A 22,362-nucleotide genomic window follows, 5' to 3' on the forward strand; every position below is an offset into this window, starting at 1 on the left:
CTTCAGACATTGAAAACATATGAAGGTGATTGCCTCTGAAGTCCAACTATGATTACTTTTTAAACGCTTATTGCTGAAGGGGGTAAATGTAGATTTCCAAGAACAGATGCACAAAAATTCGCAGATGTATTTTATTTATTTGTTTGTATATTTGTAACAATTACAGTGTTTGTTACCAGTTCCTCCTCCCCCTCTCTCATGTATACAGGCACACAAATAAATTCTTACCTCTTTCTTACTATTCCCACATTCAGCTCACATGCATACACTAACACCAACATTGTATTCCTATATTATAGAGATGTGGGTGGCGCTGTGGTCTAAACCATCAGGCAGGCATCAAGCACATCCGTCAAACACATTGTGGGTTATTTGCCTTCTTGCCACCCTCAGTTTCAAGACCAGCGCTCCTTTATTCTGACAAGCTTTGGCCTTACTGGGTGGTTCATGTTTTATCTGTTGATTCTTATTTTTGTCTGCCGAGCCTGTCCCCATTTTTATCTTATACTGCTTGCTTCGTATTTTATTATGAACTTGTGGTTTTAATTATTCTAAGCCACTCTTGAGGAATGTAACTGATAATTAAGAGTAATTAAGGCAATACAGTGGTACTTTAGTTTATGAACTTAATCCATTCCGGAAGTCTGTTCTTAAACCAAAACCATTCTTAAACCGAGGCGCGCTTTCCCTAAGGAGGCCTCCCGCCACCGGTGCCCTTCCACCGTTCGGATTCCGTTCTTAAACCGAGGTAAAGTTCTCAAACTGGGACACTATTTCTGGTTTTGTGGAGTTTGTAAACTGTTCTTAAACCGGACTGTTCTTAAACCGAGGTACCACTTAGAGTCAAACCTTGGTTGCTGAACATAATTGGTTCCGGAAGCCCGTTCGGCTTCCAAAATGTTAGACAACCGAGGCACGGCTTCTGATTGGCTGCAAGAGCTTCCTGCACTCAAGCAGAAGCTGCGTCGGATGTTCGGCTTCCGAAAAGCGTTTGGAAACTGGAACACTTACTTCCAGGTTTTCAGCGTTTGGGAGGCGTTTGGCAACCGAGGCGTTTGGCAACTGAGGTTTGACTGTATGTGAATTCAACTGGAAAAAGATAAAATAAATCTATGCCAAGCACACAGAAGGACTGCAGTGGAACAAGTGAAGCTTTACATCTCATCATCATCATCAATTATATCCACCCCTCTTCCTGAAGAAGCTTAGAAACACCTGGGAGCAAATTGAAGTTACAACCAGGAATGTACCTAAGGGTTGCTTAGGTTGGCCCTTGATATAAAAGGTAAAGGTACCCCTGCCCGTACGGGCCAGTCGTGTCCGACTCTAGGGTTGTGCACCCATCTCGCTTAAGAGGCCGGGGGCCAGCGCTGTCCGGAGACACTTCCGGGTCATGTGGCCAGCGTGATGAAGCTGCTATATAAATATGATATTAATGAGCTGGGTTGCCATATTTCAGAAAGTGAAAATCCTGGCTTTTGTCCAGGAAATTAATGACATCATATGTGTTTCTGACATCTTCCTTGAATTTCCAAACCCCTTCTCTTTCGAGAACTCGATAGGTATAATCTAAATATTAAATTCCCACCAGGACGATTTTTAACAACATTAAAAACACCCTCCAGCTTGATATGTGTGATGAGTTTTCCTCCACACCTAGATAAACAGAGCAAGCGTTACTGCTTACCGTATTTTTCAGCCCATAGGGCGCACCGGCCCATAGGGCACACCTCGTTTTTTGGGGGGGGAAATAAAGAAAAAATATTTACTTTCCCCCCAGGCACGGGGCTGGGGCAGGAGAAGCCCGAGCTTCCCCCGACCCCAGCCCCCAGCCCCCAGGACAGGCTGCTATCCGTAAGCTCAGCTATCTGAGCTCAGCGCGCCCCAGGCTTCTGGGTGCAGGCAGCTCTCCGCAAGAGGTGGGAGAGCCGCGCGAAGCCCGAAGCCTGGGGGGCGCTGAGCTCAGATAGCTGAGCATGCGGATAGCTTCCTGAAGCCTGGAGAGCCTGCATTCGCCCCATAGGATGCACACACATTTCCCCTTCATTTTTGGAGGGGAAAAAGTGCGTCCTATAGGGCGAAAAATACGGTAATTTGATCGCAGAACAAGCAGATATCGAGCACCAGCAGTTAATTTTCAGAAATTAATGCTGGTTCAGAGTTCACAGGTTGGCCAGGGAAGCATGTGACCTGTGACAGTAGTTGGTGGCTGGTGCTGAGCCGGAAAAAAACCAGCTTCCTTTTGACTCCCTCAGAAGGAAGAGGGAGTTCATTACCCTTCAGCCGCTGCTGAGAGGCAGGGACCGAATACAGCTGCAGTCCCCACATGTTGCAGGCTGCATCATCAACTTTACAAGGAAGACCAGCCTTCCGCTTACCAGTATCCTGCTGTGCTGACTCATTTTTTCACTCCGACTGATAGAGGTAATGAAAGGTGTGAAAACAAGCTGAGAGAGCGGAGAATATTGTGTGGCTTTGAAACGATTTTTACTGTTGCCGATGCAGTTATATTATTAGACCTCTGCTTTAGAAAGGGTATCAGCGAAAACATTTCTCTTCAACCAGGCCTTGGGCTGATTGATGTGCCCTTTTTCGAGTGGGTTGTGGGAGAAGGAATTATAGGTATACGTTTTCGTTCGTATTTTTATTAAATATTTTGTGTTTTTTATAATGTCATTCTGTGTTGTGAACCGCCCTGAGATACACGGATGAATGGAGGTATACAAATTCTAACAACAACCACATAAATTTATTATTTATACCCCGCCCATCTGGCTAGGTTTCCCCAGCCACTCTGGGCGGCTTCCAACAAAATATTAAAAATGCAATACAGTGGTACCTCAGGTTACATACGCTTTAGGTTACATACGCTTCAGGTTACAGACTCCGCTAACCCAGAAATAGTACCTCGGGTTAAGAACTTTGCTTCAGGATGAGAACAGAAATCGTGCGGTGGAGGCGCGGCAGCAGCGGGAGGCCCCATTAGCTAAAGTGGTGCTTCAGGTTAAGAACAGTTTCAGGTTAAGAACAGACCTCTGGAACGAGTTAAGTACTTAACCTGAGGTACCACTGTACAACATCAAACATTAAAAACTTCCCTAAGCAGGGCTGCCTTCAGATGTCTTCTAAAAGTCAGATTATTTCCTTGACATATGATGGAAGGGCATTCCACAGGGCGGGTGCCACTACTGAGAAGGCCCTCTGCCTGGTTCCCTGTAATACAACAACTGATTTAACAACAACTGATTTTTTTAAAAAACAAAAAACATTTCGAATGTATTTTAAAATATTGGTAAGACTGGTTACCTGTTGCAGTAAACATTGTGAGCCTGCATTTTATTTTTAATGCTCGTACACAGCATTAGAATGGTTGTTTGAAGTTCTAAATAGGTTATGCTATGGACTTGCGATACCATGTGCTGTGTGGATTGGTGTGGCTTACTGAGAACAGAACAGACCGTATGAGTGGATAGCACCACTTTACAGTGACTGGAAATATTCAAACTGCTTGTTTGAACACAGTTGAAATAGAGGGGGAGAGAGAGAGTTGTGACTGCAGCCATTAGTCACAATCTAGCAAGGGACTCCCACAAGTACAGACAGATTTTTCCATGTTATATTTGCGAAATGACTATTTAGGTCATGGGGTCTGGATATGTGTGTGGTTTGCTGGATTGCAGCCTAGTGTTTCAGACTGTATAATCCCCCCCCCCCTTCTTCCCTGTAGTGGAGAGGGTAACCCCAGAAACTCATGGTGCTGTCTCCTCCATTGAAGTGAATGGGGATTTTCCTCTGTGCCCAGAGCATGTGGGAGACACTGGATCTGCTGGTTTTAAAAATGTGGATCTGGAAATTGTCCAGTAGCTTAACTTAATCTTTTAATTTTGGCGAACATTAAGATTCACCTCAATGTTATTACTAGCAACAGTAAGACAAAATTAATAATATTCTTCATTGTGGACAGTAGCAGGAATTTCTTCCTCTTTTTCCAGTGTTTCGAATCCGTCTTTCAGATTCCCCTATGCCGTGTTGAAGAACTAAATGTGAAAGTACTTATGAAAGCACAATAGAAACCAGTGTTAATTACTTCTCTTTTTGGAGCCAAACTTACTTTACGTGGAATACTATTATTTCATGTTTAAGAGCTCATTCATTTCTGATAATGTTTTTTTTAAAAAATTGAGTACTAGAACTGAGAGGGTACAAGAACTGAATGGGAACCAGAAAATAGTTAGCTCTGGGGTCTCAGGGAAGGCACATCTCGCCTTAGGATAGGATAGGATAGGAACATGGAAACCTGCCTTAAGCCAGGCCTGCCTGTTTGTTCATATAGCTCAGGGCTCTGAACGGCAGCAGCTCTTCAGGGTTCGAGGCTGAGGTCTTTCCCATCACCTGTTAACTGATCCTTTAAACTAGGAAAGTCAGAAATTGAATCTGGGATCTTCTGCTTGTCCCCTCCCCCCTTGCACTGGTATATATGACTAAGCTCACACCCTCCAACATTTCTCTGATGAAAATAGGAACGTCCTCTTCAATATTATTATTATTATTACCCAGCCCATCTGACTGAGATGCAAAATCTATACTGTGTGACATAGTCGTACCTTGGAAGTCAAATGGAATCTGTTCCAGAAGTCCGTTCGACTTCCAAAAGGTTCGAAAACCAAAGTGTGGCTTCTGATTGGCTGCAGGAAGCCGTGGAAGCTGTCGGATGTTAGGTTTCCATAAATAGTTTGCAAACCGGAAGACTCATTTTCAGGTTTGCGACGTTTGGGAGCCAAAACCTTTGGGAACTAAGCTGTTTGACTTCTAAGCTACGACTGTACTTACAATGTAATTAATTTAAACATACAGTTTTTAAAATGTAGATAAAGTACGGGTTGTTTTTCAAACAGCTTGTAAATATAGCATCTACTGATCATGCCCTTTGGTGTTTATAGAACAATCACTAGGCTTTATTTAGGTCTCTTGGTGATAGAATTCTGCAAGGAGTGAATAATAACAATTACTTAATAGTTGTGCTGATCCGCTTGCATAGTTCTGCTAAGTTTGAGTAAAACAATGTGTCACTTTTAATGCAGAGTAATATTCAGCATCATTTACTAACTCAAGAAGATCCACCCTTTTTGTCACGTTCATTATGCAGAGTTATAATATAGTTATGCGTTAAGCATAATACTTCAGTTTAGTTTGGGCTTGACTGCCGTTTAAAATTCCTCCATGACTGCAGCATGCCACTGTAATGTCTGGAGTGGCACTGAGTTATGATATATGAGACCAACCATATTTACATACTTCAATTTACAGCGAAGTGTGTGCCAAAGTTAAAAAACAATGGCACAGAATTATGCTTCTCTTTTGTTTCCATCCTGGAATTCAAGCCCGCTCCATACAGGTTGCCACTCTCTAGGTCTAGAAGAGTCTGGCATCACCCAGAAATTAGAGGCAAAACAAGGGACAAATGAGGATGGTGATAGCTTCATTGTACTAGCTGTCAGCTGAGGTGCATACTTTTGTATCCTGAGAAGCTCATTGTCCTTTAGGTTAGCATGAAAAATGGTACCTTCCAATGTATGGCGTCCTGTTCTTCCCTATCTCCATGTTGAAAATGGTTGCTATTAGGGCTGGGCGATACCTGGTTTTCAGCATCGCAATATATCACCAGCCATAGCTGTCAAAGTGTCCCTTATTTGGCGGGATAGTCCCTTATTCCAGCGCCATGTCCCGCTGCTGTCCCTTACAGATGAGGCTTCGTTTGGCTGCTGGCTGGGCTTTCTGCCTTTGGCTCAGAGGGGCTCAGAAGTTGAACATACCTGTGCCTGGAAAATCCCTTATTTTGGCTGTTGATCCCTTATTTTCGAGGCTGCTGGTCCCTTATTTTCAAATCTGTAAGTTGACAGCTATGTCTCCAGCTGAACTTTGCGATATACCAATATATCATGCTGTCTGAAATAAGGATGGTACAGGCATTGGCTGGCTTCACGGTTTTTCTAGCATCGTGATTTTTGCTGGCACCTGCTTTTTTGATTCGCTGCTCCCCGCACAAGGCAGGGAAGACCAGAGCTGGCAGAGTTAACTGGGTCTGCAAGAATCAAGAGAAGCAGTGGCTGGCTTCATGGCTTTTCCCATGCTGTGATTTTTGTGTAGCTTGTGTCTGATTCATTATCTTTTGCCAGGTCAAAAATTATGAAACTGATAATCACAATATTGACTTCAAACTGGTTTTCGGTGATATATTGATTTATCGCCCACCCCTAGTTGCTCTGTGTTTTTAGCTGTATGAATAGTGTTATTTGCGAGCTGTAGTTGCCATAATATTCCATGTTTTTACTGCTGGCAGTGACTTCTGCAAGTCTTGCTTGCCAGATGCTACTGACATCTGGTGAGCAAGACCTAGGGGTGAAGATGGCAAGTCCTGGAGGGCAAGAGTATTTTCTGATTATGCAATTCCAATTTGATATCACATGATTTCATCGTTGGGTTGCAGATGCCAATTTCAAACAATACAATGATTTAATTTGGGAGGGTGGCAGCGGAGGAGAGGACAAAACCAGATTATTCATTTGAAATTGGGCGAGACAGAAAAGAGGCAAGTTGTTTTGCTAATACTTGTTAAAAGCAAAATGGCAGCAATATAAACACGATATATAAAGTACATTGTGCTTTAAATCACCTTAACCTTGAAAGTAGGACTGTATGAATACTTTACTCACTCATTTTGAGTACACTTGCTCATTTTGAGTATGCCATACTTTAAACATACCACAAACAATTACACAGTAAATGTACATATTTGGCATTGTGAAATGCTGCACGGGGCATTTTAATTTCCCTGCTCGTTTTCACTTTCAAATTGCTTCTCAGAAAACCATCTAAACCCACATAAGTGAAAATGGAAGAACGAGAACCTTTTAAAGACAAATATCACTTTGAACTCTTCATTGGTCAAATGGACAGTTCTCCCAACACACACATTTTTCAATGCCAGTATACACATTTCTGTAAGCAATTTCCCTAGTATGACACATTTTTGCATGCTATTGTCACTTTATATTTGGGTGTTTATGCAATCCCCTCAAATAAATGCATTTTTGTACGTACTGTTTGGTTGGTGACCCACATCACAAAATTCAGAGGAGTGCAGATTTTTAAGGGATAGCTGTGCTTTGCACATTGTTTCAAGAAGGTGCAAGTCAGGTAGTGTATAACTAGAATGCAAGACAAAACTGACTTCTTCCCCCAACCCTAACTTACACTAATTTTAGCTGCACTGAATTTGCCACTTCAAGAACATGCTCCCAACTTCCATCTCTAGCATTTACTAACTGCACTTTTGTCAGTTGCTCTGCTTTTGAATTAAAAGAGTTTTTTAGGATTGCATTCACAAACTCATACTTTCATCTTGCGGTATTATAATTCAGCTGTGATTTTGGCAGGGGTAGCCTTTCTCCTCGTGCTTAGTCATAATTTCTGTCACCTTATGTAACAAGGCATCACGGCTCACGTTGAGTGCTGCGCTTAAAATAATTGCACGAGAGACATTTAAAAACATTTTTCTCCCTGAATTATACCTTGATTATATTTGAACTTTCCATTTCTGTATTGTCTTGTGCTTTTATTCAAAACACCAGCTCAACACTGACACTCCTCATAAAATTGCTTTCATAAATATAAAGGTTTTAAGCAGGCATGTGCATAATAATTCACAATCAAGGTTACCTTTTTTAGCAGTTGGTTTTTTATGTTTAAAAAATCACTCATATTTTATTCACCTTATACACACATACACACACACACACACACACACACACGGACACACACAACCTCCAGGCATGAATTCCAATCATGAATGTGGAATCACCTAAATACACACACACCCGATATCATATATTGTTGATATCATATATTATTTTGATATCATATATTATTGTTTCAACAACAGTCCGTTTGAAAAGCAGTCTGGTAATACTTTCGTTTCTTGCATGTTCTTGTATATTCAGTACATCACTGTATTTGTTCTTTCATTGGTGGCTGTTGTTAAATCCACAGCATTGCTAATACCTGATCTAAAACACACATTGACAATGTAAACATGGAGCAGGGGGGCCAACTTGAATAAAATATTGAGGAGGCCCAGGTAAGCCCCATCCCACATAATCGATCACATGATGCAGTGCACACGCACCATATGAATGGCAGTGCCCATCAACGCAGCAGTGGCAGAGGGAGGAGCTCCCTCAAATATTTTATTGGGGGCCCTGAGACCCCTAGGAGTTAGCTCCCATGACATGGAGGCAATAGACACTGTAACCCTACAGATTGTCGAGACCACTGCAGCTTCCTTTCCATACATACATAATACAAAGTACAGTGGTACCTTGGGTTACAGACGCTTAAGGTTACACTCCCACTAACCCAGAAATAGTATCTCAGGTTAAGAACTTTGCTTCAGGATGAGAACAGAAATCGTGCCTCAGTGGCGCGGCCGCAGCGGGAGGCCCCATTAGCTAAAGTGGTACCTCAGGTTAAAAACAGTGTCAGGTTAAGAATGGACCTCCGGAACGAATTACGGTAAGTTCTTAACCAGATGTATCACTGTAAAACAGAATGCTAGTTCAGAGCTGTAATTGATGCAGATGTAGCTCTGGGATCAAAGCTGCTCTTTCCAATGGCAGTGGGACCCTCCAGACTGGTTTTATGTTTAGTTTTGGAGTGATTTTTTTTTGCAGGTGTATTTTGTAACATGTCACTGACACAATAATAGTGCATTAGTGGTAGAGTTATACTGGATCGTCCACGCGCCATTCTTCTTTATTAGTTGTTCTGTCATTAAGGAACAATCAAATTTGACTTAATCAGGAAGAGTTACTAGGCATATTTTGCCACCTTCCTTCAGAAACCTGTCAGTTAATACTATATCATTTGCTCTGCATAATCCAAGATTTCAGTTTTGTAGTACTGCAGGGAAGATTATTGGGGGGGGGGTTATGGTGGAAGCTACTTAAATAAAGTTGCTTGCTTCTTTTTCTCTGGCCTTGCCCAATAAACATTAAACGGACAGAGAGAATGCCATATGTTTACTATGGAGTGTTTTTCCTTTTCCCGAACAAATGAATCCTGAACAAAAACTCCATTCAGGAAGCAGTTCCCAACAAGTATGCAGTTACCGTGGAGGCCAAATTAGAGCAAGCAACTTGCTGAAAGTAGCCTCCAGCATAAGTAGCACATTTTCCTGATGGGATTTCTCCATGTAGCACACAACTGAAATATTTGGGGTTATGTAGCAAATTATATACTATTAAGAGAACAATGTAAAGACAGGTTTCAGAATACATCTGACAAAATATGCCTATGAGTTCTTCTTGGGAAATGAGATTAGATGATTCACTAATGATGAAGTGCCTTCACAAAGGAAGACAGTTAATTCATGTAGAGGCTCCCATCACTGGCAATGCATTACAGTCACACCCAGCTATTCTCCTTTCCTCCTAATATCTGGTTCCCATTCTGCAGCTCTAGAAAGAAAGGAATTCAGTCTACGTTGAAGGAATATGTGGATGCTGAGCCTGTATGTTAGGCGTATAAAGTAACAGGTTTGCAAGGAACCCCAGTGAGTTCGTAGTTGAGCTTCAGTTTTAACTGAATTGGATGATGGACTCAAGGGCATCCTGATCAAATTTGCAGATGACACCAAACTGGGAGGGGTGGCTAACACCCCAGAGGACAGCATCACACTTCAAAACGACCTTGACAGATTAGAGAACTGGGCAAAAACAAACAAGATGAATTTTAACAGGGAGAAATGTAAAGTATTGCACTTGGGCAAAAAAAATGAGAGGCACAAATAAAAGATGGGTGACACCTGGCTTGAGAGCAGTACATGTGAAAAGGATCTAGGAGTCTTGGTTGACCACAAACTTGACATGAGCCAACAGTGTGACGCGGCAGCTAAAAAAGCCAATGCAATTCTGGGCCTCATCAATAGGAGTATAGCATCTAGATCAAGGGAAGTAATAGTGCCACTGTATTCTGTTCTGGTCAGACCTCACCTGGAGTACTGTGTCCAGTTCTGGGCACCACAGTTCAAGAAGGACACTGACAAACTGGAACGTGTCCAGAGGAGGGCAACCAAAATGGTCAAAGGCCTGGAAACGATGCCTTATGAGGAACGGCTAAGGGAGCTGGGCATGTTTAGCCTGGAGAAGAGGAGGTTAAGGGGTGATATGATAGCCATGTTCAAATATATAAAAGGATGTCATATAGAGGAGGGAGAAAGGTTGTTTTCTGCTGCTCCAGAGAAGCGGACACGGAGCAATGGATCCAAACTACAAGAAAGAAGATTCCACCTAAACATTAGGAAGAACTTCCTGACAGTAAGAGCTGTTTGACAGTGGAATTTGCTGCCAAGGAGTGTGGTGGAGTCTCCTACTTTGGAGGTCTTTAAGCAGAGGCTTGACAACCATATGTCAGGAGTGCTCTGATGGTGTTTCCTGCTTGGCAGGGGGTTGGACTCGATGGCCCTTGTGGTCTCTTCCAACTCTATGATTCTATGATTCTCCCAAGATGGTACCCAAGAGCCTCTGTCTCAATTGCCTCTGTAACATCTCTCATTGTCTCTGCGTTAATGCTCTTAAGTTTTGGCTAGTTCCAATCAGATAACGATTGACTGTGAACAATATAAATGTTGCTCGTAAGCAGTGCTAATTTTCTAGAAAAAGAGGTGCCAGAACTTACCATGAACACCTCTCATGTTCTCTTATCATGGCAACGGGTGCCCACCTGAGAAGTGCCAGAACTGGGGGGAAGCCCTGTTAGTAAGCAACATGCCTGTAAGCATGACAAGAAAGAAAGTCAAAATAAAAAAATTCCTTCCAGTAGCACCTTAAAGACCAACTAAGTTAGTTCTTGGTATGAGCTTTCGTGTGCATGCACACTTCTTCAGATACACAGTGTATCTGAAGAAGTGTGCATGCACACGAAAGCTCATACCAAGAACTAACTTAGTTGGTCTTTAAGGTGCTACTGGAAGGAATTTTTTTATTTTGACTATGGCAGACCAACACGGCTACCTATCTACTACAAGAAAGAAAGTATCATCTTTCAGTTTATTTTTTGTTTATTTCATAAAATTTATACACTGCTTGATTGTAAAACAAGCAAACAAACAAACCCTCAAAGTGGTTTACAAAAGATAAGACAGTAAAATCGAGGGGGGGGGGAATCACAGCCCTCCTTTAAAACCTACAAAAGTTAAAATACTGAAAGAGTTTAAAGCAGGTTAAAGTTAGGGCAGGAGTTCTTGAAGGATATCATAGGTGACAGAACAAATCTCAGCTTTCTCTTCTGTGCTTTTAGTGGACCAGGGACTCAGCTGGACTGGTAAAAGAAAAAGCATTTTACAGGTACCTCTGGTTACGAACTTAATTCGTTCTGGAGGTCCGTTTTTAACCTGAAACCATTCTCAACCTGAGGTACCACTTTAGCTAATGGGGCCTCCCACTGCTGCCGCGGGATTTCTGTTCTCATCCTGGGGCAAAATTCTTAACCTGAGGTACTACTTCCGGGTTAGCGGAGTCTGTAACCCAAAGTGTTTGTAACCTGAGGTGTTTGTAACCCGAGGTACCACTGTATATGCGTTGTAAATGCAATATAACACCATGGCACCAGATGGCGCTGTGGAGTCCTGTCTTTCCCAACCGGATTTCCCTGTAGGAGTTTACAATGCGTTTAATTGAAACGCTTCTTTGATGTGTCTAGATTCAGCCCAGGCATGAGCCTAAAGTAGAACTATTGACATGTTACCGTTACTTGGAGTAGGAAACTCCTCGACACACATAGGAACACCTTGTTTGGTTGCTTGCCCACACACCGATTGGTTATAGTTATACAGTACTTTTTGTGCCCTAAATGTAGTATTAATAGAGAGTTGGCCCATCCATGAGGCAGGATCCTCAGGGGCAGCAGATCTGGCCTCCAAGGAATGCATTGTCTGCTGCTGCTGTGGTGGTGGAAACCATGGCTGGTTCTCCTTGGAGACTGTATCTGCCTCCTCCTCAGCAGCCCTCCCAATGCAACCTTTACAGCGGTCTCCTGGTGAATTGGATAAGCTGCTGGTCTCCTTCTGTCTTTGCTCCTGATGTAGATTTTTATTCCCCCTCTTGTTCCTGTTGTAGCTCTTTCCTCACCCCTCCTTCCCTGGCAAGCAGAGGGGGCGCCATTTTGGGGGTTCTCCTCAGGTGCCCAAATGTCTCGGGCCAGGCTTGTTGATAGTTTACTTTGCATTCTGAAAAGGCACTCTGTTGAAGAAACAGTGCAGAAGAAAGTAAGAAAAATGTGGTGTAAATTGAGACGCGGGAAATTGAGGGAAAGGGCATCTTCCCAATGCTTAATAAGGAAACTGTTGGCTCAGATCTTTTATACACAAGACCACCACTGAAGAACAGAGCCCAGCTTGGGTGTCATTGCTGCATGATTTTACATTGCAAAAATGTAAAACTTGGAACTGATTGCTTCCATGGAAACTGTTTTTTTATGACACTATTTGGTGTGACCAATAGATTTCAGCATTCACCCAATTTTGTTTAATAATCGTAATTTAATTAGCTATGGAGAGAATGATGACTAAGTACCATGATGTGTTTGTGTCAGGCTATTATAGCAATCATATAATCCATTGAATTAGAACAATCCCTTTTTATCTGGGGCATGTAATTTCCCCCCTTGTTCTGCAGTATCATTATAGGTAGCTGGGACATAGATTTTAGTACATAATTGTCAGTAAAAGTCTTAGGTTTCCCCCTCCCAATAAAACAGTTATGAAGCAAATCTCTCTTTTTACTTTGCTTGGAAATGGAGTCCCACTAATAGATCAAGGTCTTCTAAAAGAAAGAGAGCTAAGTGTGGGTGGCTCAGAGACCACAAATTAAGGACATTTCCATAGATGATTTGAAAAGGCTCTTAGAGGAGAACAAATGTAGAGCATTAAATGGAAAGAAGAGCCTCATGCAGACTTAAAAATGACAAATGGCTTGAAAAATTAGATACTTTATAGTATTCCAATCTTTAATGGCAAAATCTGATTTTAGAGGTGTGTGTGTGTGTGTGTGTGTGTGTGTGTGTGTGTAAGGACTGAGGCTTATTGAACATCTAAAGGATTTTGCTGTGAATCCAGACGGTATAATAGGCAGCTCTCCCCTATTGCCCACTGAATTAATAGCAAGTGGAGGTTAAGTCACAAAATGAGCTCATTGCTTTTGAAGATAGCGTATCATGTTCCTAAATCAAAGGCTCCGATATTTTCAGCAGGCTTTATTTACAGATTCATAATTTTAATTTAGTGTAATTTAATTTAATTTAGATGGACTCGCCTTCAATAGAAGTTTTTAAACAGAGGCTGGAGACTAGGTGACTTTTGAGGTCGCTTCCAATGCTTTGGGTTGCATTCGACTAAGTTTTCATTAGAGTAGTCGCATTGATATGAATGGAACTAACTTGATAATGTTCATTGATTTTAGTGGGTCTACTGTGAATAAGGTAAAGGTAAAAAGCTAAGAGACTCCAATACTTTGGCCACCTCATGAGAAGAGAAGACTCCCTGGAAAAGACCCTGATGTTGGGAAAGATGGAGGGCACAAGGAGGAGGGGACGACAGAGGACGAGATGGTTGGATAGTGTTCTCTAAGCTACCAGCATGAGTTTGACCAAACTGCGGGAGGCAGTGGAAGACAGGAGTGCCTGGCGTGCTCTGGTCCATGGGGTCACAAAGAGTCGGACACAACTAAATGACTAAACAACAACAAAAAGCTAAAGGACCCCGGACAATTAAGTCCAGTCAAAGGTGACTATGGGGTTGCGGCGCTCATCTCACTTCATGACTAAACCGCTTCTGGCGCAACGGGATACTGTGACAGAGAAACTTAGATAAATATCTACCCCATTATTCTCTGTAGGTGGCTGTACATGATTAAAGTTATAAAGAACGAGTGTGTTCTCAGGATGTCATAAGAGTCAAGGCACAACTAATCTATATTCAGTGATAATGAATACACTCTTGCTTAAGAAGATAAGACACACATGGAAGGAGCCAACTATATCTAGTGAAAAAGTCTGCAAAAATCCCAGCAACTGGAAGTTCTGAGGAGACCACTGGAAACTGATTCTCTGGTGTATCACTTATCTATGTTCTGACACTTCTGAATGACCAGCAAAGAAAGAAGAGGACTGTCCACTATCTTTTAAAAATAAGTGGGTGATTCTTTTTTAACTACTACATTATTTTGCTTTAGAATTACTTCAGCTTAATTGAAGGTTGCTTTGTCTTCGCGATTAAGGAATCCATGACTTGTCTATTGTTCAGGCATTGTGCTCATTTAAACATACATTCCAAAAAAGACTCAAGTTTCTTTTGTTAGACTTCTATCTACAAATTTAGATATACACTTGTCATTGCTTTTTTTAAAAAAATATTTTAATGTGAGAAGCTCCATGTGTATTTCAGCTTTAAAAGGCAGAAGGTTTATTCAACTTTGAGTTGAATTCCATGCATATCTGGTCCCAGATTTGCACAAGGAGTTCCTGCATGCGTCGGAATCACCATTAATTCCCATGGAAGTAGACAGTCTTTCCCAAAATTGTGTGCAAGTTGATCTCCTCCGTTTAAATTAATAGTAAAGCAATTCTGATTTGGAGTAGATCTGGGTACAACTTGGATCATTTACACATGGAAAAGATTGCTGGGATGAAAAGAACTAAAGTGTTTTGGACTACGTAAGTCCTTTATAAATTTTATAAATTATTTGGAATAAATACAGGCAACTCCCAATTTACGTGGAGGTTATGTTCCAAGGCACTGCGAGTGTGAAATCATGTGTATCCGAAACACCATTGAAAAAGCCTGCAAACACCTCGTGCTGTTCTGTTCTGAAATTAAACTGTAATTAAAAACTCTCACACAGATCAATTCTAACTTTTAAAGAAGCTTCTTTGGACTAGCTCATTTATAATAAAAAAAGCAGAAAGTACAGCACCTGCAAATCAATGATTTTTATACAGTTTTGATACGAGCCTCTTGACAATTGTACCTTGTCTTCTGTTGTGCTGTCTGTGTTATGTTCCACATGGATCAAATATACACACTTCTCTTTGATTTGGACTTCCATTTGACAAACAGCTGCAGTGTCCTTTGAAAATGTGATTTGGTACCAGTCAGATGACAAGCGCATCTTCAAAGAGTATCCTTTTTACAGGGAGTCCCCTGAAAGCTGTGGAGAGGGGAGGAAGTCCTCCTAAAAATGGAGAAATTTCCCTCCCGCAGAGAAGGCTGTTTGTTTTCAAAGTGCTTGAGGACGGTGGACTATTATTCCAATATATGATAATTGGAGATTGTTCTATGCACAAAGATGGAAAGCTATAGCCCTATCTTCCATGGAGGAATAGTTGATAACATTATTGGACTTAGCTGAGATGGCAGTGTTAGCCTGCTTAATTAGAGAAAAATCATTATGGACATTTATTAAGGATTGGAAACTTCTTGTGCACTTTTTATCTGAAAGAGAAAATGAACAGGGATAGCCTAACTACTGTTGTCTATGCTCTGGTGACCTCAGGGTTAGATTACTGCAATGTGTTATACATAGGGCTGCCTCTGAAGGCGGTTCAGAAACTTCAGCTAGTGGCCAGGTTATTCACCGGAGCAAGACGGTTTGAGCATATTACACAGATCCTGATCCGACTGCACCGGCTACCAATTAGTTTCCGGGCCCAATTCAAAGTGCTGGTTTTGACCTATAAAGCCTTAAATGGCTCAGGACTGCAATACCTCAAGGACTGCCTCTTTCCATATGAACCTACCTGGACCCTGAGACATAGCTGTCAACTTTCAGATTTGAAAATAAGGGATCAGCAGCCTCACCTGTCCTGGGGACAGTCTATGGGATATATAACATTCCGGGATAGCAGTGGGAAGCAGCAGGAAACGATGCTGGAATAAGGGAATTTCCTGCAAAAAAGGGAAGGTTGCCAGCTATGCCCAGAGATCACCTTCTGGGGCTCACCTTCATGTACCCCCTCCTTGAGAGGTCCGGAGGGTGGCAACACGAGAACGGGGCCTTCTCTGCAGTGGTTCCCCATCTGTGGAATGCTCTCCCCAGGGAAGTTTGCTTGGCACATTCATTATACACCTTTAGGCGTCAGGCAAAAATGTTCCTTTTTAACCAGGCCTTTGGTTGAACTGATTTACATCCTATGCCCTTTTTAAATGTGTTTTTTTTGGGGGGGGAGGGGCTATTGAGTTGTTGTTTTATTATTATCAGGTATTCTGTCGTTTTATATCTTGATTCTATTATGTGAACCACCACGAGACCCCTGGGTATAGGGCGGTATATAAATTCAATCAACAACAACAACAACTTGTAATACCTGGATTTGAAGACTGGAAAAATTTGGCTTATAGAAAATAGAATAGTTGAATGTTAATGCGTGAATAGCTGACAGACAGAGAATTGGAAGTCTTTTTATCTTTTTCCATTGTCCAGGCAAAAAGTCTGTAGGGGGGTCAGGACAGCAGGTAAGAGCCGCCTCCAGCAGGCCTTTGATGTGTCTTCTCTACCTTGAGCTTCCTTGCTGAGCAAGAAGGTTGGGATGGAGTTGGCAGGAAGGATGACGTTTCATTTGGGAGCAGTGTACGCCTACGCAATTTATGCCCGCATGTGCTCTTTGGAGTACACAGCGAGGGATTGAATTGTACCCAGATTTGGAACTGTCATGTGGAATAGTTTGGGTTTGATCCTGTGGAAGACGCTGGAGAATATGTTCTCCCTGGAGTGAGTTTTTTAAAAAATGAGCAAGGGACACAGATTGCGGCACACGGTTGAAGGTATTGGACAACTAGATGCTCTTTATAATGGAACGCAATGTCTCCAAACCAGTTTATTGGAGGACAAGCATGGCTAGTCTTGACTTTGGCTCTCATGAATAATGGTATAAAAGGCGCTTGTCTGAGAGAAACTATAAACATCCTTGGCATGAAATTACCCGGTAGTTTTTCCTTGCTGTAGTCTATTTGTTTTTCTTGTTTATTGCTTAGAATTGCTTAACCACACTGATTGCTAACAACGCTGAGGTAAAGTGTACAAAAACGATGGCTCCAGTGGTCCATGATGGAGAAGAGTGTTAGAGTGGAGCAGCAATTTATCTGGGACCGTTGCATAAGCGCAGCAACTCCAAATTGTGCAGTCTAGCATCATTCAAGGCTTTGGATGACTTGAACTGGGGACAAAAGGGTAGGGAGGATTGGATGTGTGATGCAGACACTACGCAAAATCTTAACTTTTTTTAGGGCTGATATGAGGACTCTCATGGGCCGGCTAGAAATAATAACTTGTTATTATTATTATTACAGTGGAACTTCGGTTTTCAAGAGTCTTGGAAGTCGAATGTTTCGAAACCCGAATGCCGGAAACCCGGAAGCACTGTATTTTTCGCTCCATAAGACGCACCTGACCATATGACGCACCTAGTTTTTAGAGGAGGAAAACAAGAAAAATATTCTGAATGAAACAGTGGATGTATGATTTTTGTGGTTCATGCTGTGGCCACAGACATGTGATTTGACTGTGAGTTTGGGGTAGCCCAATGCAAAAATCCTGAGGATCCATGTGGACCCGTGCTTTGTAACCACATTTTTGCACCATTGTGGCCCCACAAAACAGTGGATGCGTGATTTTTTGGTGCAGGCTATAGCCATGGACATGCTATGTGATCTGATGGTGAATTTGGGGTGATCCAATGCTAAAACCCTGAGGATCCATGTGCTTTTACCTCCCCCCTCCCAGGCAGCCGCCTTTATCGCTAGTGTCCCTTATCTCCCTCCCGATCACTTGCTGATCAGCTGCGGCCTTGTTTCAACACCCCCTTCCCTCTTTCTAAAAAAAAAAAAAAAAGCACGATCTGCTTTTCGCCCCCTGGGCAATTCGGCTCCAGGTACCACACATTCGCTCCATAAGACACACAGACATTTCCCCCCCCTTTTTAGGAGGAAAAAAGTGCATCTTATGGAGCGAAAAATACGGTAAATACTTCTGTTTTCAAACACGCTTCCGGGGCACGTTTTTCAATTTTCTTAATGGAAATTGCCAACAACCCTTTGCGCCTCAGTTTTCGAATGTTTTGGAAGTACAATTCCTGAACAGATTACGTTTGACTACCAAAGGTACACTGTATTATTATTAGTATTAGTATTAGTATTAGTATTAGTATTATTGCTACAACCTCAGAATACGAGTGTTAATCCCAAACCGAGTCTTGGTTATCATTGCCTATAGCTCAGAAAGCCCCACTGAACCTCTAAATATTGTTGGGATCTTACTCCCATCCTCTCTGGCCAACATGGCTAACCATCCGGGATGCGGGGACTTGTACACCTTCAACATCTGGAGGGGCATTGGGTCCTCGCCCCTTCCTTACCACATGATGGAATACAAAGGCCTAATCCTGAAACCATCAGGCAATGCCAGGGACCCTTCTGTCATCAAGATGTATGTGCCCATCTAGTGCAAGGGGAAAGGGGGAAAAGAATGGTGATGTGGGAAACTGAGGAAAAGGCCTGCATAGCAAATAGCAGCTTGATAACAGGCTTATGAAAGGTTGGTGCTGACCTTTAAAGCCCTAAACGGGCTTGGCCCAGTATACCTGAAGGAGCGTCCCCACCTCCATCATTCTGCCCGGACACTGAGGTCCAGCTCCGAGGGCCTTCTGGTGGTTTCCTCACTGCGAGAAGCCAAGTTACAGGGAACTAGGCAGAGGGCCTTCTCGGTAGTGGCGCCCTCCCTGTGGAATGCCCTCCCACCAGATGTCAAAGAGAAGAACAACTACCAGACTTTTAGAAGACATCTGAAGGCAGCCCTGTTTAGGGAAGCTTTTAATGTTTAACAGACCATTGTATTTTAATACTTTGTTGGAAGCCGCCCAGGGTGGCTGGGGAGACCCAGCCAGATGGGCAGGGTATAAATAATAAATTATTATTATAATAGGACCAGCTAGGAATAGTATGCTTCGTAGTTTACAATGCAGGTTCTAGTAGTAGAGCAACAGTCCTTTTCAGGAACCGTTAAATTCAGAATGCATGTATGCTATGTGTCAAAAAACTGCTTTGAGTGTAAGTAACTTCTGCTGCTATTACTAATTACAGCCTTTACAGGGCAAACTACACATGAAGGAGAATTTTATGATTCTTTAGATTCCCGCCCCCCCCCCCCCTGGGAAAAGCAACGTATGTTTGCTTGTGTGATTTGAATGTCCTTTGCTCACAGTTTCAGCCTCTTGCAGCTGTTTTTTGTTTGTTTGTTTTGGGGTGTGTGTTTTTTTTAAGCACAGGGAGGAAAAACTGTAGAAGTGCCTAACTAAACAAAAACAGTTCCTGCTCTGTGGCATTTACATTCTGAATATTAGGCAGTTTTCGTAGTGCTTTGAGTGAGTGATAGCTCTCAGTTAGGTCCGCTTTTGTCACACATCCCTGGTCTCTTAGAAATCAAATCATTTTAGAGGCTGGAAGTAGACTCCTAAAGATTGAATAATCTACGAAGATAATACTGTGGAAGGCTTTCATGTTTTCATATAAATTATGAAAATAGAGATGAGTGTGGATTAAAGTAAAATGAGATCAAGATTTCATTAGATCTCTGGTTCTTATTTCTGAAAGACGCCTATTTAATATTTGTGTATTACTCATCCTCCAGCATAGCTAAGCTCAGGTGAATTTTCCTCATGTTTCATTCAGCAAAAAAGTTACCTTTATAAAAAAAAACTTGGATTAAAGAGGACCATCTTTTAAAATATATATTATTTAATCATTTTTTTCGATACAAACAGCAACCGCAAAGGACACATACAACAAAAACCATAATAACAACAATAACACAATTTGACAATTCAGATTTGAATACACTGATATACCTATGACTACACCTTTTTTTAACAATATTTTCCCACCTCTCTCTCCTCCCCCTACTTTCCACCACTATCCGCCTTATCGCTTAAATATTCGTTCCAAATTTCTTCATATCTATCCATTCTTATTTTGGGTCGTTTGTATGTAGCTAATCTGTCCATATTATCAATCCATGTGCTCAATGGAATCTTTTTGCTGCTCTTCCAATTCTTCAAAACAAGTTTTTTTGTTTCTAATATAGCACAGTACCTCCAATTTTTTTGACCCCTTGAAATCTCACACGTTCCCGGAATTTAATTTAGAATTAAATTCAGTACCCCCAAATAACGATTTATTTTATTACTCTTGCTATAAATATCCTCACCTCGCACCAAAATGATCTTATCATCGGGCAGTTAATCAACATATGTACTAAGCTCGCATTTTTACTCCCACATCTCCAGCAGTTGTCTGCACTTGTTATTTTCTTCTGGTATAGTTCTGCTGGAGTCCGAATATTATTTTCTGTTGAATAAGTCTTAGTCTTAGATCCATAGAGGCTATTTCTGTTGATTTTCTACTTGACTCCCATTTATCATTTGTTATCTGTACCCCTAAATCTTCACTCCATTTTTGTCTATCGTATTCTAAATCATATTTCCTCCATTGAGTAGGGTTTTATATAGTGCAAATGTAAAGTTTTTCGTTCTTGTTGCAGATATTAAATCTTGTAGCAGCATGGGTGCTTCTGATGCATCAGGGCCAAACTGCCTTTCCATCTTCAGCTTTGCTTTTTTGGGTACTTGGCCGACTATCTAGAGCGGGAAACTCATTTTACTGCATCAAAGATAAAGGAAGAACTATAATGAGATACATTTTTGAATTTCATTTGTTCTGATAAGTGGAGTCCAGAGGTACCAGGCATCTCACTTTCCCACATATCATTGGTTCTGCTGTATTTTAACTAGAATCCAATCTTTTTCATAGAGTGTAGTTGTCAGTTCAGGTTGGAATAATCTGCAGTACAAGTCTGCCACAGACTTCTCATCGCTGCTGTCTTGTGACAAATAAGGCTCTTAAGAGAAGGTGCCAGATTCATATTATGAGAAGTAGAAAGTGTAGTGGAGGGGGGAACTGATATTAGCATGGCAGCTTACATAATAGAAATAGGAAGGTTTCACTGTGGATTGTATTAATGTCACTAAACGCTTCTCTACAAAAAACAATAATAATAACTTTGGGTTTTCTCTGAGCTGTGCTGGAATTCCAGGGCATTGCCCCTTAGTGAATAGCCTATATTGATCAATGTTATGGTACTTGCAAGGAAGTACTAGTGCAGGCATAGGCAAATTCGGCCCTCCAGATATTTTGGTACTACAACTCCCCTCATCCCTAGCTAACAGGACCAGTGGTCAGGGATGATGGGAGTTGTAGTCCCAAAACATCTGGGGGGGGGCGAGTTTGCCTATGCCTGGACTAGGGCAAGAATCCTACAGTACCAGTTGGGTTTCTGTCCAGTTGGCTTTGAGTGTTGTTGCTATGTGCGTTCCTATACTTAAGAATTCTGCTAGCATTCTGTATGGAACAGAAGTTTAGACTAGCTACAGTCACATTATAACAATTAATTATATTAATTAACACTTATTAGCTCCAACTTGGAAAAAACTCTAGTTGTACCCAGTTATTTTTCTAGATCAAAATCTCAAAAAAAAGAAAGAAAAGTTTTTATTTCGAAGTTAGTCTCAACAGGTTTTATCTGCAATAGGAACAGGACTTGCAACTCTTGAAGCACAACATTCTAGGCCTATGAGAGGCAAAGGGGAGCAAATTTGTGAGAGTGGGATATGGAGTCTAGCAGTAAAGGAATAGAGTCCATGTTCCTCAGGCAATGTACCTCCAACAATAAGGAAAATAGAAAATGCTATTTCCAGGGATTGCATGTTCTTGCATGTCCCATGCCGTTGAGAAGTACGTCCATCCATAATATTACGCCAACAGTAATATTAGGCCAACAGTAATAACACAATCCAAACTCGAATTCTTTCAGAAGCACAAAGCAACAATTAAAAGTGCATAATTCAAAAAGGTTATCCCAGCCAATCCAAGACAATCAGTGAATCCGATGTAGAGAACTCAAAACTCACGCAGTGGGTTGATTGAGCTACAGACTTCAGGTCATATTTCAGTATGTATTATATGGTCAATAAATTAAATATCTAGCAGAGTTACCATCTCCCCCTCCCCCCGCCCATCCCCTACAGTGCTTTCACACATATAGCATTATGAGTTTGTGGGTGCCAGACCTCTAATCCTTATAATCCCAGCAACTGTTAAAATGTAAATCAAGCTAGCTTCCTCATGAGGTGATCACCTGGGAGATGGGCCATTAAGAGAAATAAAGGACAGGTAAGGGGCCATTTGGACAGAAGAAAGGGAGC

General features: G+C 41.7%; 1 protein-coding gene across 6 annotated transcripts in view; it reads left to right on the plus strand.

Annotated features, from left to right (window-relative positions):
* The window catches only part of THRB (thyroid hormone receptor beta), a 194,383-nt gene that overhangs the window by 37,723 nt on the left and 134,298 nt on the right, over nt 1–22,362 (plus strand). The window contains exon 1 of one of the 6 annotated variants that reach the window (XM_081164822.1): nt 2,280–2,424. The exons of the other annotated variants lie outside the window; for them this stretch is intronic. The gene's annotated coding sequence lies outside the window, so the exon portion shown is untranslated. Of the gene's footprint in view, nt 1–2,279; nt 2,425–22,362 lie in introns of those variants that run through there. 6 annotated transcript variants of the gene reach the window in all.

Source organism: Podarcis bocagei, assembly GCF_964188305.1.
Source record: "Podarcis bocagei genome assembly, chromosome: 12".
Taxonomy (NCBI): domain Eukaryota; kingdom Metazoa; phylum Chordata; class Lepidosauria; order Squamata; family Lacertidae; genus Podarcis; species Podarcis bocagei.